The sequence below is a fragment of the Rhinopithecus bieti genome, unplaced genomic scaffold (assembly GCF_001698545.2).
Source record: "Rhinopithecus bieti isolate Rb0 unplaced genomic scaffold, ASM169854v2 scaffold_26308, whole genome shotgun sequence".
NCBI classification, from domain to species: Eukaryota; Metazoa; Chordata; class Mammalia; order Primates; family Cercopithecidae; genus Rhinopithecus; species Rhinopithecus bieti.
This window is the reverse complement of record NW_016811785.1, coordinates 651287-667193: the sequence shown is the minus strand read 5'-3', so window position 1 is coordinate 667193 and position 15907 is coordinate 651287. Positions and strand designations below refer to the sequence as shown.

The 15907-nt window shown below is 42.1% G+C and overlaps 1 protein-coding gene across 1 annotated transcript in view; it reads left to right on the top strand.

Moving 5' to 3' along the window:
* The first annotated feature begins 600 nt into the window (after positions 1 to 600).
* Positions 601 to 15907, top strand: part of SYN2 (synapsin II) — a 210843-nt gene continuing 195536 nt past the window's right edge. The window contains exon 1 of the mRNA XM_017895101.1: positions 601 to 636. The gene's annotated coding sequence lies outside the window, so the exon portion shown is untranslated. The remainder of the gene's footprint in view (positions 637 to 15907) is intronic.

The following is a 15907-nucleotide window of genomic DNA, read 5'->3' as shown; positions in this document are numbered from 1 at the left end:
CAACCAAACTACCACTCCAAAGCAATGAAAACCCAAATCGACAGCACAAAAACAAAAACAACTACCATTATTAGTGAATTACTAGTGAAACAAATGTCTGCTCCAGGGACTTCTGAAGAGTTTTAAGCTGGAAAGTGATATTGTCAAATACACTTTAGAAATATTCTTTTGTTGGCAAACTATTGATTGGATTGGAAGAAGGCTAGGGAGGAAAATAAATGAGGAGAGCTGCACTGGTCATCACCTAGGAGCTTGTTAGAACTGCACAGTGTGGGTCCCCTCACCTGACCTGGTTTAGGGCAGCTTATTTCCAATTTTATGGTACATATGAATCACCCCCAGATAACTTGATAAAACACAAATTCTGATTTAGTATGTCTGGGAAAGAGCCTGCAACTTTGCATTTCTAACAAGTTATCAGTTAACGTCAGTGCTGCTGACCCATGGATCACATTTTAAGGAGCAAGGATCTAGGTGAGAAAGGAGAAGGGCTTGACCTAGGTTAGGGGGCCATGGGATGGAGAGATTCCAGATTCCAGTGTTACTAAGGAAGTGGAATCAACAAGACTAGGTGATTGTTCCAATGTGTTCTGATTTGCAGAGAAATCAAAGATGCCTTCTAGGCATCTGATTTGGGTAAGTAGATGGCAGAGTTTGAGGGATATTTTTTTCTTTTGCCGATCTATTTTCTGATAAAGAATCTGCATTTACTTGTACACTAAAGAAAGGGGATACAAAAGAAATCAATGACACTGCAAGGAGCTCAGGTGAGTAATGGGACGTTTCAAAATATGATAAACATTTTAAATTTCGGTGAACAAAACACACCATTTTTTTTTTTTTGAGACAGAATCTCGCTCTGTCGCCCAGGCTGGAGTTCAGTGGCTCGATTTCGGCTCACTGCAAGCTCTGTCTCCTGAGTTCACGCCATTCTCCTGCCTCAGCCTCCCGAGTAGCTGGGACTGCAGGCGCCCGCCACCACACCTGGCTAATTTTTTGTATTTTTAGTAGAGATGGGGTTTCACTATGTTGGTCAGGGTGGTCTCGATCTCCTGACCTCGTGATCTGCCCGCCTTGGCCTCCCAAAGTGCTGGGATTACAGGCGTGAGCCACCGCGCCCGGCCAACACACCATTTTTATATAGTTTCTTGGGTGTGCTTCACACCAACTGTGAGGGGGACTGGAATTGCCACTAACTATTGCATGGCTAGAATCCAACTTTATTACTAAGAAGGCTTAGTAAAATGTGATATTTTTTCTCTTTAATTTCAGAACTAATCATGTTATAATGCTGGCCAGGTGTGACATACTGATTTCTCTTTAAAAATACTTTCCAGGGAGCTGATTATGAAAACTACAGTGGGATAATATGTTTCTTTCAATACTGAACCCAATTAATTTCAGTGACTCATAAATGCTAGGGTGAAAAATTAGAATATTAAAGCTCCATTTGTTTAAGAAAGAAATCATTTTCCTTCTTCATAACAGACTTCCTATTGTTTTGGACATAAATTTCTCTCTGAAGTTAGGTTAGCGAATCAGTAACACTAATGAAAGTTTCTTTCCCCCACTTTATTGAAACAATATTCACCCAACAGATGACAGGCTGCAGCTTGAGGAAGAGTTGATCACCTTTTAACTGAAGGTGATGATATGACTAATACTTATTAAGCCCTTTCATGCAACATACATCTTGTTGAGTTTCTCACAACACTCCAAGGTAGGCACTTCTAATTCCCATTATACAGATGAGGAAGATAAGGCTCGTGAGGGTCAGTGACTCACCAAGTTCTCCCCCAATGGCAAATGAGTGACAGATAAGGCATCCCAATCCAGGTATGATTGCTTGCAGTCATCACTCTTAAAAATTCACCACTGAGGGCCGGGCGCGGTGGCTCAAGCCTGTAATCCCAGCACTTTGGGAGGCCGAGACGGGCGGATCACGAGGTCAGGAGATCGAGACCATCCTGGCTAACATGGTGAAACCCCGTCTCTACTAAAAAATACAAAAAACTAGCCGAGAGAGGTGGCGGGCGCCTGTAGTCCCAGCTACTCAGGAGGCTGAGGCAGGAGAATGGCGTGAACCCAGGAGGTGGAGCTTGCAGTGAGCTGAGATCCGGCCACTGCACTCCAGCCCAGGCGACAGAGCAAGACCCCGTCTCTAAAAAAAAAAAAAAAAAAAAAAATTCACCACTGAATTCTACCAATATTAAGCATGAGACCAGAAGGTACAATCTCCAGTACTTACACATGAGAAAAACAAAGTTCAGATGATTCCTGGGCCAGTGTGGTTTCTGATGCACTGTACTGCCTCTTACTGAAACTGGCCTAAATCTATAAAGTTGGTGAAATTGATCTGATTCATAATATATATAGATGGTTCCTTGTTGGAATGAATTTGGGTGCCCTGGGAAGACTGTTTTATTAAGATATCCTTTTCGCCATTAGATAGTTTCTAAAGTTCTACCATTAAATATTAATTCCTCTGACTTAGGCCATTCATATCACTTTGTTAAAATGCAGTTGCTCAAGCATTTCAATGTGGATATATGCACCCTTTTCTGAAAATAGGTTTTAATTGGAGAGAGGGAATGAGGCCAGAGAACAGAAGCAGGTTGAGATGAGTCTTAGGGCAAGAGGAAGAGGAAAAAGGTAAAGCAAAAAAGTGGGGGCAGGGGTGGGGTAGAATCCAAGGACCTCAATGACAAATCATCTCTTTAACTACTTTGCTGAAGAACTGATTTAGACTAAGGGAGACTCTTAGGGTTAATGATAAACTTTTGTTTTGAATAGAGTAAAAGATGACATCAAGTAGACCTGATTTTTCTCCTTAAGATCATCTACAAATACAATATAGATTTGGAGAACAGCTACAAACAGCTTGGAGAATAAGCCCTGAATCTGTCACCTCCTTGTTCTGTGACCTCAAGCAAGTCACCTTTCCCCCACTGAGCCTTAGCTTTTAACATAAATTACTATCAGATGGGGCAAGACAGGAAGAGCCAGAACTAAGAATCGACTTGGTTGCTGGGCAGATGATATTTTTGAAATGCTCTGAGTCTATTCTAACATTAAATCCTCCTAGAGCTTATCCATGCTGGACATGCTTCAAACTCGTTGACATTAAATGTCCTTCCAGAGACATCTCAACCTCCAGTGGCTTCTCTGATTCAAATCCTCTCTTGTTAGTCATTGCCGGATGGTCATTAGTGAGCAGTCTCACTTGTCCTTTTTAGCATTCTTGTTTGGCAAGAGAGGTCTCTGCCACACTCCTCCTAAAGGGGTCCTTTCCCACTTCTGGATGAAGCAGAAGGAGAAAGAAACAGTTTACATAATGGTGTGATTGCACCAATGCCTCAAACTCATTTTTTCTCCAATTACCACATTTTCTGACAGCTAGCTTAGAAGTTGTTACCAATTTTTTTTTTCCAGCCAGAGAGCTTTCATTTATAGATCCAAGCTTATCAGAGGATAACTTTAAAGAACACATTTAAGCAGAACTTCAGGTTTTAAAACAGAGATAAACGAGTGTTTTTCACTGATGACACAGATTGGGAAGAGGGCGATTCCTCCTCTGTGAAAACTAGTAAAAGATGTTAATGTTTGGGAATTTCCCCGATTAATCCTATGGGTGAAATCCTTCTTAAAGCAACTTATTTAGATTGCGGCTGGGCTTGGAAAGCAGCAACAGACCTATTTACTCACGTGATCACAGAGAAAAACTGAGAAAACGGGAAAGGCCCTGACCACTAGCAGGCATTTGTGTGTTTGGTAAAATCTAGGGTTTGACACAATCCCTCAAACTTTGGAGACAGCCCCTTATCATTTTTGGACCATGATAGTTTAGAAGAATAAATTGATTAAAATAAAAACTGGAAAAAAGCAGTCTTCTGCTATGAGAAGAACATGGTTTTAAAAGTCAAAAACACCTGGGCATGTGCATATATCAAACGCTTTCTTCCTGGGCCTGAGAAACTGAAACATAGGAGTTAGGTGCATCTTAAAGGGATCACAGAATCCATCATTTCAGACCTGCTCTGTGTGAATAAGCTAGGAAAGGTGATTCAGCAAAGTCAGGACTGGGGAGATATGTCGACTTGGAGTCAATGGGACCTTCAGGGACCTGTGTCCTATAGAGTCAGAAACAGGACAGAAATAGGAATCTGAATTTCTAAAATGGAATTCAGGCTTGAGAAATTCCTCCACCCAGCATGGATGAATGTATAGAAATGGCCAGTAATAAAGGGAAACATGTTTAAAAAAAAAAAAAAAAAAAAAACACCTGGGTTAGAATTTTTGCTTTGCTACTAACTAGCTAAATGGCCTTAAACAAGACCCTATGCTTCTCTGAGCTTCAGAATCCCCATGTGTCTGGTGGGATTGCATACAGGGACAATGGATAAGAAGGATGCAAAGGAAATGCTGAACACAGGGCCAGGTGCAGAACAAGTCCTCAATACGTGGGTGTGAGAGTGGGTTAGAAGACCATTTCCTGGCATCCACCCCCATCTCATTCCTGATGGACTTGGCCTTTCCCATCCAATGTTGTCATGTTGCTCTGGCCATACCTGAGCTCACCTCTGAGACTGTATAGCAGAGAGGTGGAGAAAGGGGTGGTAGACGCAGTGTCACCTGAGAGTGTCACACAGATCTTAAATGGCTCCCCATTGCCTCAGATGCACCCTGGCTCTGGAATTAGCCAGGCCCAGGTTTGAATCCCAGTGCTGTCCCAACCTTCTGGTTTGACTTTGGTGAAGCCACTCCCCTAGCTGAGCATCTGCATTTTCTAGCTGTAGAAAAGGGACTACAGTATGAAATAGGGCCTATTTCCTATGATCGTTGAAGGATTAAATGAGATGATGCATGGGAATTTTTCAGGACAGGACCTGGTATGCATCAAGCACATTATTAATGTTTGCTATTGTTGATACTATTTATTATTCTTTTATCATTGTTTATCACTACCTGGTTCCAACTTGTTTGTTGCCTTGCCTCCCTCCACCTGTCTTCACACACCATCATGCTTCAGCTACTTTGAAATACTATTCTTAAAATGTATTGAGCACCTACTATGTTCCAGGGCCTTTCCTAAGTATTGGATACCCACTAATGAATAGACTCAGTTTATGACACAGGAGCTTGTGGTCTAGACAAATTCTCTTTGCTGTTTCTAAAACTTCCTCATATTTTTTTTTTTTTTTTTTTTTAAGACGGAGTCTCGCTGTGTCGCCCAGGCTGGAGTGCAGTGGCCGGATCTCAGCTCACTGCAAGCTCCGCCTCCCGGGTTTACGCCATTCTCCTGCCTCAGCTTCCCGAGTAGCTGGGACTACAGGCGCCCGCCACCTCGCCCGGCTAGTTTTTTGTATTTTTTAGTAGAGACGGGGTTTCACTGTGTTAGCCAGGATGGTCTCGATCTCCTGACCTCGTGATCCACCCGTCTCGGCCTCCCAAAGTGCTGGGATTACAGGCTTGAGCCACCGCGCCCGGCCAACTTCCTCATATTTTTATGCCATTATATCTTTGTAGATGCTTTCTGCTGCTTAGAAAGGCATTTTTACCTTCTCTCATTGCTGTAGTCTTATTTATTACTTATAGTCCAGCTTGGTGATAAAGTATTTTCTGATCCCTCAAGGAAGAATTAAATACCTCTTGCTCTTCAGTTCCACAGCATCTTGCATAAAATTCTGTTATGGCACTTACTGTATTGGGGTTTTAATTTTAATTTTCTTCTTTTCTTTTTTTTGGAGACAGGGTCTCACTCTGTCACCCAGGTTGGAGTGCAGTGGTGCAATCATGACTTACTGCAGCATCAACCTCCTGGGCTCAAGGGATCCTCCCATCTCAGCCTCCTGAATAGCTGGAATCATAGGCATGCACCACTACACCCAGCTAATTTTTTTTTTTTTTAATTTTGTAGAGCTGGGGTCTCACTATGTTGCTCAGGCTGGTCTCAAATGATCCTCCCTCCTTAGCCCCCTAAAGCACTAGGATTACAGCATGTATTTTATATGTCTGGGAGCTCACTGAGGGCAGAGACTCCATCTCATTTATCCAATAACTATTTATTGAGACTTGTGTGCTAGGCGCCACTATACATGCTGGAGATATGAGAGATACAATACATGGTTCCGACTCTTAAATAATTCAAAGTTTAGTAAAGAAGCAGCCATTTATCTATCACATTCAATTTAAATTGACAATTGGGTTTTGTTTTTGTTTTTGTTTTGAGTCGGAGTCTCGCTCTGTCACCAGGCTGGAGTGCAGTGGTACAATCATAGCTCACTGCAGCTTCAAACTCCTGGGCTTAAGCAATCTTCCGGCCTCAGCCTCCCAAGTAGCTGTGACTACAGGCATGTACCATCATGCCCAGCTAATTTTTAAATATTTTGGAGAGGCGGGGTCTTGCTTTGTTGTTCAGGCTGGTCTCAAACTCCTAACTTCAAGTGAACCTTCCACCTCAGCCTCCCAAAGTGTTAGGGTTATAGGCATGAGCCACTGTGCCTGGCCTCAGTTGACAATTATTGTAGGGAACACCTACATCAGTCTCATTTGTCTGTGTATTCCTAGTACCTAGATCCTGTTAGTTGACATGATTTGAATTCCCTAAGCAAAAATATTTCCCCTAATGGCTGGTCACAATGCTAAAATTTTGCAATTCAAATTTGTTTCCTTTAGGTCTATATTTATCAGGATTCTTTTGATGGCAAATGACAGAGACACAACTTTAGTTAATATGAGCAAAAAGAGGAATTTATTGGCTCAGCAAGGAAAATGTGAACTGCTAAACAATGTGACAGGCAGGCAAAACTGGATTTCAGGAAGAAGTGGTATTCGGGGCTTGGTGCCAGGATTCTCTATCCTTTTGCTCAATATGTTGATGTCATTCTTGGAGCAGGCTAGCTTTCTCTCTGCATGGTGGTGTTGGAGGCTATGTAAATGCATCACTCAGGTCTCCTTGAGGTGGCCATGAGAATGTGCCTGCGGGAACTGCAGCTACCAAGAGTTTCATGAACCTCTCTCCCCAGCTGCTGAAATTCATTGCCTGTTTTTGTGTTGAGATGATGCTTTCCATGTGCTGCTCCCAGCCAGTGACTGTGTGTGTCAGAAATAGGAAAGCACATCCATTCCTGGAAGACCCGGAACCCCCTCAAGACCAATTTTGGCTTGAGGACTTCCCAGCAACATTGTCAGGCCTTCCTTGGACCGCATGGTAGTTCAGGATGCTCCTTCTCACTCTCTTTGACCTGGGGTTTAACTTGTATTGCAGTCCAACGGTTCTCCCATCCTTCCCTGGCTCCCTTCCCCATTTCCTCTCCACCTAATAGCATCCTTGCACACTGAATTATGTCTTGGTATCTGCTTCTTGGATGACTGGACCACTAGACTCCTTTAAGAGAGCCTGCTGTGGGGAGCAGAGTGGGCTGAAAGGCCTAGTTGTACCCCCCTGGATTCACAGTAGCATTTTGCTGAGGACACATTTCCTTCACACTGTTTCTGGTCAATGAGTAAACATGTTGTGGGTCTATTGCTGGTCTAGTCCTCTAATGTGTATTTTTAAAAAAGATGAGTCTTCCTATGTTGCTCAGGCTGGTCTTGAACTTCTGGGCTCAAGTGATCCTCCTGTCTCAGTCTCCCAAGTAGCTGGCACCACATGGACACACCACCAAGCCTGGCTCAATGGGCAACTTTGGCTCTGCAATTCTCCAAGCCCTGGCCAAAACTTTCTTAAAACTGTGCTGTAATCTGAGGCTCTTCCTAACCAATCTTCCTTCCTTCCCTCTCTCATTTCAGATGTCAGAGCTGCATCACAGTCTGAGGTTCTCTCTCCCTGCCTTTCTCTTGCTTCTTCCCCTTTACCCTTTAAAGGTGTTTCCCTAAGAAATCTCTTCTATGTCTAATACCACCTTGGCACCTGCTCCTCTAAAGACTTGAACTAGCTGGGCACAGTGGCTCATGCCTGTAATCCTAACACTTTGGGAGGCCGAGGCAGGAGGATTGCTTGAGCCCAGGAGTTTGAAACCAGTCTGGGCAGTATAGTAAGATCCTATCTCTACAAAAAATAAAAAAATTAGCTGGGGGTGGTGGCGCACATCTGTGGTCCCAGCTACTCGAGAGGCTGAGGCATTGGGATCACTTGAGCCTGGGAGGTTAAGGCTACAGTGAGCCATGCTCGTGCCACTGCACTATAGTCTGAGCGACAGAGCAGATCTTGTCTCAAAACAAATAAGAAATTAATAAAATAAAAATTTAAAAAGAAAGCGTCCTGACCCAGCTGAGATGGAGGCAAAGGAAACCAAATAATAAAACAAAGACCTGAACTGACCCGGGTGGTCAAAAGGGTTGTGGATAAGCCTTGTGTTTTTACCTTATAGCTCCCTCAACCATAACAACTAATTATTATTCTCTATTTTAGTTTTCTTTCTTTTTTTTTTTTTAAAAAAATTCTCAAGGAAAGACTGACTGGGTTGGGCTGGGTCAGGTGAACCAACTAACTGTTATCAAGATAGTGAGTCACATCAAAACATGGCAGCCAGCCAGGAGCTGTGGCTCAGGCCTGTAATCCCAGCACTTTGGGAGGCTGAGGTGGGAGGATCACTTGAGCCCAGGAGTTTGATACTGGGGTGAGTAACATAGACTCTGTCTCTACAAAAAATACAAAAATTAGCTGGGCATGGTGGTGTCTGCCTGTAGTCCCAGCTACTCAGGAGGGTGAGATGGGAGGATCAGTTGAACTCAGGATGTTGAGTATGCAGTGAGCTGAGATCACACCACTGCACTTAGGCCTGGGTGACAGAGTGAGACTCTGTCTCAAAAAACAAAAGACAAAAAAACAAAACAAAAGACAAAAAAACAAAACAAAACAAAAAACACAGCAGCCATGTGAATGGAGTATAAGAGAAACTACCCAAGAAAAGCCTGGGGAAGGGAATGCTAGAAAATACAGTAAGAAATTTCCACAAGGTCTTGCAGGCATTGCTGGTTCTCAGAACTTCTTGGAAAATCCATAGCCTTATGAGGATGGGGGGAATCATTCTTAAACCTTCTCAGCTGATGTCTTAAGGGTACTGGTGATTGTCAGCTCAGAGCGAAGCATTGTAAGTAGTGCCAGGTGGGGCAGAAGCATCAACTCTGGATTTAGGGGCCCTGAAATGAGATGGGAAAGCAGTAGAGACAAACTTGTGTCTTCATCACAATTCTGTTGGGGACAAACCTTATATGAGTCCTCCTTAATGGGGAGCAAAGATACAGTCCCTAACTTCTACAATGGCTATGCAAATCAAAAATTATTCAGGAGCCCTGAGATCCAAATGTCAAGAGGAAAGACAAGATACAAAAATGTAGAAGGGGGCAGAGGTAGGGATCAAAGTCAGGGAATGGAGTTAGGAGTTCAGACCAGAGAGATAGGATCGATTGGGATAGGTTAGGATCAGATAGCAGCGGCGATACACTGGCCTTGAGGGATCTCCCAGGGTATCAGCTACCATTTATAATTGGCTGTTAAGGCCTGGAAGGAATTCAATGAGTGGGTGGAATGGCCTTGTTGACAGGACCACCGGTGAAACAGCCATGGCAGAGTGCAACATGCGCACACTGAACTCCTACTGCAAGCTGAATTGAGCCACAATTGTGGATTAATATATTTGGAACCTTAGTGGAATTCTCCAAGAGAAGTCAGGGCAGGAGAGCTCTGTGCAAGTCAACAAAAATCTGTTAATTCTTCGGTAACAGAGGCTTTGGGAAATAAAGAGATGACTGCAAAAGAGGATTTAAGGTGTCTATTTCTTATGGATCTTCTGAGCTAAAGGAGGTGGCTTTGTCACTGCCAGACAGGAGGTGCAGATGTAGCCTCACAGTCAAGCTGGGGAAGTCACAGGTCTAGGACCCTGTTTCTATCCTGCATAGCCACTAAGCTACCATGACCACTCTCTTCTGAGCACATTCAAGGTGCCCTTCATGTGCTTCCTATGTGCCAAAAATTGTGCTAAGCACTTTTCATGCATCACTTCTTTTGACCTCAGTAATTACAATGATTATTCTCATTTCACAGATAAGTACATTGAGGATCACAGACGTGAAAGCAATTACCAAGGTCACACAGCTAGCGCAAAGTGGATCTGGAACTTGAACCCAAAGCCTGTGTGAATGATTACCCCATTGACATGCTCCCTTAACCTGCTTTTAACTCTTTTAACTCCCTCAGTTACCATCTTTTATTACTTGCTTTTCCACATATACCCTAGATGCCCACAGCTGTCATTTCAGATAGTACTCCGAATTTTACTATTACTAAAAATCAGTTTTGTTTGTTCTTTTTTATTGAGCGTGTGTGTGTGTGTGTGTGTGTGTTAAACTGGGTAGTATAGGCAAATGGTACAAAATTTAGAAATATGAAAGAGCATATGGAAATTTCCCTTAGTCACCCAGTTCTCTTATTATGTGTGATTTAGAAGCCATTTGTATTTCCTTTCTTTCATGTCCATTATCTATTTTGCTATAACATTGTTGGTATTAAGTTTAGTCTAAAGCTGTCTTCTTACATATTCTGAGTGTGGCCTAAAGCTTTCTCCATACATAGGGAATTGTAACCTAACGTGATGTGTAAACAGACTGGAACGTACTCTTGGAACAAGTAGCCCAGTCTCAGCCAATCAAAGCGGCCGAGCTTCAGCCAATCACAGGCAGCCAAATCTTCAAACCGGCTTCAAATAAGGCAAAAGCCCAGCCATAACCAATCCAGCTATTTCTGTACCTCGCTTCTCTTTGCTGTACTAATTCATGCTCCTTTTTCTGTTTATAAGTATTATCTGACCAGTGGCATCCCGTGAGTCACTCTGAACCTATTCTGGTTCTAGGTGCTACCCAATTTGCCAATCATTCTTTGTTCAATTAAACTCTTGTTTAATTTGTCTAACTTTAATTTGTTAACTTTTCATTTAACTCTGCTAAAGTTAACTTGTCTTTCATTTTGTTTTCTTTTAACGTTGTTTTTCGTTTTTATTGAAATGTAGATGCTTTTAATATATTGAAGAAATATTTTAAAATATATCATTTGTCCTATGCCTATGGTAGGAATTGCTAGTATTTTTCTCATTTTGTCTTTTGCCGTTTGGATTTGTGAAGGTTTTTTCCATGGAGAAACATGGTAGTCAAATTGATAAATTTTTAAATTTCATGACTTCTGTGAAAGGTCATTCTTAGACAGCTATTCCTTATTCTGAGATTATAAAACAAAATTCCTCTATTTTCTTCTATTATTTTCCTCCATTATTTTGGGATCCATCTGGATTTTTTTTAATGTAATGTGTGAGATATGGACCTAACAAGTTTTTCCCAAGTTAACTATTGATTATTCCAAAGTTTATTGAATAATTTTGTTCCCCACTGATTTGAAATGCCACATTAATGTATAGTAGATTTCTGGATACATTTAATTTTATTTCTGAGCTTTTCACTTATTGATCTGTTTCTTGATGCACAAGTACACTTTAAATTACTGCAGCTTAATACCAGTTTTAATACTGATGTAGTCAGTTCCTCTCTTTCTACTGTTCTTTTTCAGATTCTCCTTGGTATTTCCAGTTTAGTTTTCTGTATGGATTTCAGAGTCTAGTTTCCCCCAATCCCTGCCCCAACAAAAAATCTGGTTTTTTTTTTTCTATCTAAATTGCTTTACATTTCCAGATTAATTTGGGGAGAAATGACATCTTTATGATATTGTCTTCATATCCAAGAACATGATATACTTTTTTTGGTTCATTTTCCTTGGTGTCCTTTAGTAATGTTAATATTTTCCCAAAAGAATTTGCACACATCTTGTTAAGTTTATTGATGGATAATTCATCTTTTAAAATTGCTATTATAAATAATTTTTTTCTCTCCCTCATATTTCCTAATTTGATGTTGTTTTGGCAACAAATTTACAGTCTTCATTCTGGCTCTGTTGCCTCGGGCTGTCTTGGGAAACTTCACATCTGATTTGACTTGGGTTTCAGTTTCTGTCTCTAGCTTGCATGCAAAGACCAGATCCTTTGGGACAGAGATGCCCTATCCATTATACCAGTATACCAGGGCACCTCTAGGATGGTGCCATGGATACTAAGACAGGTTGCTGATGTTATGTATATTATAAACAACTACAAATCTGTATGCATCTAATGCCTTTTCATCCACTGTGAGATGTCCATAGCAGGGCAGAAGATGGCATGTTAAAGCTTATGTTGCTTCAATCTGAGACTCTTTGGATAGACTTATCTTTGATGTCCTGATAATTGATCACCTTGAGGAAATTCAGGTAGCATTCAGTATTATACTTTCTAAAGATGTCACACTATTTTCTCCTCAATTCATGAAAGATAATGAGATATACAATGTCTTCCCAGAAAAATGGGATCTTGCCCCCCCAAGAAAACCCCTCTAACTGCTTCTACAGCTAGTACTGGGATTAGTTAATGTTTGTTAGCATTCTCAACCATCACTTAAATTTAATGAGCACCTGCTATCTATGTGCCACCCTGTGCTAGGAGCTAGGATGCAAAAATGATAAGTCATACTTCCTGCCTTAGAGGAGCTCATGGTCCAGTGAGGCAGATAGAAAGTCACTATAATGGCCGGGCGCGGTGGCTCAAGCCTGTAATCCCAGCACTTTGGGAGGCCGAGACGGGCGGATCACGAGGTCAGGAGATCAAGACCATCCTGGCTAACATGGTGAAACCCCGTCTCTACTAAAATACAAAAAACTAGCCGGGTGACCTGGCGGGTGCCTGTAGTCCCAGCTACTCGGGAGGCTGAGGCAGGAGAATGGCGTGAACCCGGGAGGCGGAGCTTGCAGTGAGCTGAGATCCGGCCACTGCACTCCAGCCTGGGCGACAGAGCAAGACTCCGTCTCAAAAAAAAAAAAAAAAAAAAAAAAGTCACTATAATGTACTAGGATGGCATTGTGTTCCACATGCTCTGGGGATGCAGAGAAGGGGGCTGTGTAATTTGTTTGGGATTAGAAGTAATGACTTTTGAGCTGGCTCTTAAATGATGGCGGGGGAGAATTAGCTAGATTAGCAAGAGTAGCAGATGGTACTAATGTCCTGTTACTCTCTAGCTGAGAACTTGATGTGGTGCAGGGATGTGCCTGGCTCTTGCACAGGGCAGCTGCTGGGGGAGTTAATGCTCCTAAGAGCGCTTCTCAAGCAATTTGGAATGGGATTTGGTGGATAAATGCTGCGCTTTCTCATCCCTTGGTGGGCTAGCTCCAAGATGTGTCCTACAATATCTACCAAGGTTCTCAGTGGGATTGGACCCCAATTGCCCAGCGTGGTCACCAGCTCACTAAGACACCTTTTTTTGGCTTCCTTCCCTTCCCTGTCTCACCTGTCCATGCTCCCAGTAGCACTTTTTGGGATCGCCTCTTAAGTAAACAATAGGCATATCTCTGAGATATTGTGGGTTCTGTTCCAGACCACTGCAATAAAGTGAGTCACATGAATTTTTTGGTTTCCCAGTGTATATAAAAGTTATGTTTACATTATACTGTAGTCTATTAAGGTGTAATAGAATTATGTCTAAAAAACAATGTATATACTTTCATTTTAAAATATTGCTAAAAAATGTTAATAATTATCTGAGCCTTCAGCAAGTTGTAATCTTTCTGGGGTGGAGGGTCTTGCCTCCATGTTGATGGCTGCTGACTAATCAGGGTGGTGGTTCCTGAAGGTTGAGGTGGCTGTGGCAATTACTAAAAATAAGGCAACAATGATGTTTGGCACATCAATTGACTCTTCTTTCACAAAAGATTTCTCTGTAGCATGTGATGCTGTTTGATAGCATTTTACCCACAGTAGAACTTCTTTCAAAACTGGAAAGAATCTTCTCAAACCCTGCTGCTGCTTTATCAACTAAGTTTATATAATCTAAATCCTTTGTGGTAATTTCAACAATGTTCACAGCCTTTTCACCAGTAGATTCCATTTCAAGAAACCACTCTCTTTGCTCATCCATAAAAAGCAACTCCCCATCCATTCAAGTTTGATCATGAGATTGCAGCAATTCACTCACATCTTCAGGCTCTACTTCTAATTCTAGCTCTCTTGCTATTTCCACCACATCTGCAGTTACTTCCTCCACTGAAGCCTTGAACCCCTCAAAGTCATCCATGAAGACTGGAATCAACTTCTTCCAAACTCCTATTAATGTTGACATTTTGACCTCCCGTTGATCATGAATGTTTTTAATGACATCCAGAATGGTGAATACTTTCCAGAAGGTGTTCAATTTACTTTGCCCAGGTCCATCAGAGTAGTCACTATGTATGGCAGGTATAGTCTTACAAAATGTGTTTCTTAAATAATAGGGCTTGAAAGTCAAAATTACTCCTTGATCCATGGACTGCAGAATGGATATTGTGTTAACAGGTATGAAAACAACATTAATCTCCTTGTACATCTCTATCATAGCCCTTGTGTGGCCAGGTGCATTGTCAATGAGCAGCAGTATTTTGAAAGAAATCATATTTTTATTTTTCTGAGTGGTAGGTCTCAACAGTGGGCTTAAAATATTCAGCACCTCATGCTGTAAACAAATGTGCTATCATCCAGGCTTTGTTGTTCCATTTGTAGAGCACAGACAGACAGTATATTCAGCATAATTATTAAAGGCCAGGGATTTTTGGAATGGTCAATGAACATTGGCTTAAACTTAATGTCACCAGCTGCATTTGTCCTGGACACCAGAGTCAACCTGTCCTTTGAAACTATGGAGCCAGGCGTGGACTTCTCTCTAACTATGAAAGTGCTAGATGGCATCTGCTTCCAGTAGAAGGCTGTTTTGTCTACATTAAAAATCTTTTATTTAGTGTGGCCAACTCTATCAGTTACCTTAGCTGGAGTGTTTGGATAACTTGCTGTAGCTTCTACATCAAAATTTGCCACTTCACTTTGCACTTTTATATCCTGGAGTTGGCTTCTTTCCTTAAATCTCATGAACCAACCTGTGCTAGGTTCCAACTTATCTTCTACTGCTTCCTCACCTCTCTCAGCCTTCATAGAATTGAAGATAGGATTTTAGTCTGGACTAGGCTTTGGCTGAAGGAAATGTTATGGCTGACTTGATCTTCTATCCAGATCACTTAAACTTTCTTCATATCAACAATAAAGCCGTCTCACTTTCTTATCATTCTTGTGTTCATGGGAGTAGCACTTTAATTTCCTTCTAGAACTTTTCCTTTGCATGAATAACTTAGCTGTTTGGCACAAGAAATCTAGCTTTTGACATGTCTCGGCTTTTGGCATGCCATCCTCACTAAACCTAATCATTTCTAGCTTTTGATTTAAAGTGAGAGATTTATGCTCCTTCTTTCACTTAAACACTTAGAGACTACTGTAGGGTTGTCAGCCTAATTTCAATATTGCTGTGTCTCAGGGAATAGAGAGGCCCGAGGAGAGGGAGAGAGATGGGCTAAGAAGGAGCGGTTAGTGGAGCAGTCAGAAGACATACAACATTTATCAATTAAATTCATCATCTTATATGGGTGTGGTTTGTGGTGCCCCAAAACAACTGCAATAGTAATATCAAAGATCACTGATGGGGGCACATGTTCTCAGGAGCTTCCGAACTGTGTAATGTATATAAAAAAAAATCACTGGCCGGGCGCGGTGGCTCAAGCCTGTAATCCCAGCACTTTGGGAGGCCGAGACGGGCGGATCACGAGGTCAGGAGATCAAGACCATCCTGGCTAACACGGTGAAACCCCGTCTCTACTAAAAATACAAAAACTAGCCGGGCGAGGTGGCGGGCGCCTGTAGTCCCAGCTCCTCGGGAGCCTGAGGCAGGAGAATGGCGTAAACCCGGGAGGCGGAGCTTGCAGTGAGCTGAGATCTGGCCACTGCACTCCAGTCCGGGCGACAGAGCGAGACTCCGC